Source organism: Gopherus flavomarginatus, chromosome 7 (assembly GCF_025201925.1).
Source record: "Gopherus flavomarginatus isolate rGopFla2 chromosome 7, rGopFla2.mat.asm, whole genome shotgun sequence".
Taxonomy (NCBI): domain Eukaryota; kingdom Metazoa; phylum Chordata; order Testudines; family Testudinidae; genus Gopherus; species Gopherus flavomarginatus.
The window spans coordinates 29,640,359-29,643,293 of NC_066623.1; positions in this window are offsets into that span (position 1 = coordinate 29,640,359).

Genomic DNA, 2,935 nt, shown 5'->3' on the forward strand with positions numbered 1-2,935 from the left:
TCATGGGATCTCAGCTCCATTGTCAGAACTTCATTTTTAGTCTTTGCTTCTTCCCCCCCCCCCTCCGTTTTAAATATTTGTTATAATATCATTAATTGAGGAAAGTAACATTAACTTCAATGTATACGTCACTGATAGGTTCTTAAGATTTAGAAATAAACCCTAGCTTCCAAGCTTAGAAATGACTACAAACAATTATATGTTTGATTTTGCTGCCATCTCTAGTATCTTAACATCTGGCTTTGCTTTTTTATATTCTCTTCTCTTTGTGTACCCCTTGCTATTTCTCCCCTACTTGGGTGTATCTTAAGTAAGAGAAAAAATAAGCAATTTTTGAGTTTGCACACATCTGTTTCTCTATGCCCCTTGAATAGCTAGAAGGTGTGTTCCACCCTCGTACCTGAAGTGCTTGCTTCAGGGTCTCCTACAGCTGACTTCCCAGGCAGCCATCAGCCAAAGAGACAGCCTCAAATCCATCAAGACTGATCTTCCCTGGGAAAACCACAAATTTACCAGCAATCAGAGAACCTCGCAGCCTCATTTGCCTCTCCTCGCCCCCACAAAAAAAAGCAAGATTATTTTGCTTTTATTCTGCCACTTTCACCTAAAAGCAGATAGAAACTGAAAGCTTTTGTCCTTGGAAAAATGTCATGAATTCTTACAAGATCCCATTGTTCTTTAAGTCTGTTGTAAACAACCTGTCAAGTTTAGCTGGGATGTGCAATAAATTATCTTTCACAAAGAGAAAATTGTGGAAAATTAGCAGATTATCTGTTAATACATTCCATATGGTGAAATGGAAGAGGCCAACACTCCTGTCAGCCTATATGAAACAGGGCTAGAAACTGCAGGGTTTTCTCTGCAGCGCCACAGCAGTTTTAGTTCCTGTCGTAATTCTCAGTGAAAGCCAATGTATCAGTTTTTTCAGATGAACATAGTCTGTACCAAGATAGCTTGATTCCCTGGAAGGGCATGGCTTGGTGATCAAGCTATCAGGTCTGAAATATGTAGATTCTTAAGAATCAGAGATTCAACCTTGCCCTTTTAAAATACATGAATGGAGTTCTAAGCAGATTGCAAAATCCTGTCTGCTTTGCATGGCACTTTTTGTGATTCCAGGGCTTTGCCCCAATCTCCAGAGGAAGCTCACTCTGGTTCAGTGAGCCTGAGTCTGCCACCCTACAGACATTCCCTCTGTGATATAAGTATCTAATTTTATGTTGATAGTTTGCAGACTCAGGAGTCAGACCTACCATGTTTGCAGCAGCCTGCCCCCAAGCTTTCTGAGCAAGTCTCGATGAGTTGAGTGGGATCTCGGGATGATCAGCACCAAATAAAACCAAGACTGAACGTAACACTTTTCATTTAAAAGTGCATCACAAGGGCAGATTTTGTCTTTCTTGTACCATTGAGGAGCCTGAAGAACAGAGGTCACCACTTGCTCATGCTCACACGGCAAGTCAGTAGAGTCAGGAATAGAACCCAGGTCTCCAACTACCCACTCCCTTACACTAGCCTCTAACTAGCTAATGCTGCCTCCCCTTAATCAAAGTATTTGAAAGCCTTTGGGTAAGACTTTTCAGTCCTGTACAGTCTGTAATGAGCCAGTAATAACTTAAGGAAACCATATATTCCTAACAAAACCTTCATTTGTGGCCAGGTGTTTAGACATATGGCCCTAAGAGAGAAGAAAAAAGTAACACAATGGCCCAGATTCAGGAGATGGTTACATGTTGATAACTGAGTGTAAAGAAGTATAAGTTAGAGTAGGTTGAAGGCAGCATGTGGTGGCCTCCTAGTAAGCAGTCAGACCGATTGAGTGGCTAGAGAAAAGGCACTGTACTTTTGGTAACTGTCTCAGCACTCTACACAGAAGGAGTCTGTTCAGGCTTTTGGTCATGCTCAGAGACTTGTTATTAGCATAGTCAGTCACATATAAACTTGACATTTAACCGTATATCTGCCTGGTACCATTGTGTCCTGCCATATTGCTCTTCCAACTCCTTAGCATGTAAGTTATACCTGTTGGATTCCCTTAGGGCCACCTAGACTCATTAGTTACCTCATTTGCTTATGCAAGGTGGCATAAATTACCTGTGGGTATATCACCTCTGAATTTGTTCCAATATATGGTAGTTCTCTCTCAACAGAATAGTCCATTTATCCATGGTATCAGTGGATCTTTAAACAGCTGTATTTATATGACTGCCTTTTATCCCAAAGCCACCCAGAATGCTTTACCCATTGAATACATGCAGCAGTACTGAAATGCAGCTGCTTCTGCTGTGGAGGGCACTGGGCAGCCAGCATTGAGTGCAGGGCTGAAAATGAAGTCTGGAACAAGGACACTTGCAAACCCCTACATGCTGGGGGATTCTTAGTATCTGTTCAGGCCATTCTGTTATGGTCTCATTCAAAAGCTGGTTGATTTGTAACAGACTTTTTCGGAAAAGCCCATGGGTGGAAATGAACAGAGGTAATACTTAAAATGCTTTTAGTCTTCTCTGCTAATGTGCTTTAGTAAAATTCTCTTGCTACTGTGATGCAAACTGGGTCAGATTGTGGATATAATTCCTACCCCAGTTATTAACTGTAAGGCAACAGATTTTTTATTTCTCCAATTTTTTGGCAGATGGAGCTAGAGAGAGAGGAAACAAACATCTGGCACGTGTCTATGGAGAGTTGTTATTAAAGCTAAATCTCAGATCAGATCCCCAGGAAATTAGTCCCCATGTAGGTCTGGGGAATTTGCATCTGGCCCCTGTTTACAATCTTATCACATTCATTCCTATTTCTCACGACCTTAACACCATGCTAGCTGTAGCAAAGCATTTGGTTACTACTAAAAAAGGTCAGAGCACTCCAGAGGCCAATTACTTTCACATGAAGAAACTGCCTTCTAGAATCCAGTTCTGTTCTGCAGAAGTTGAGCCTC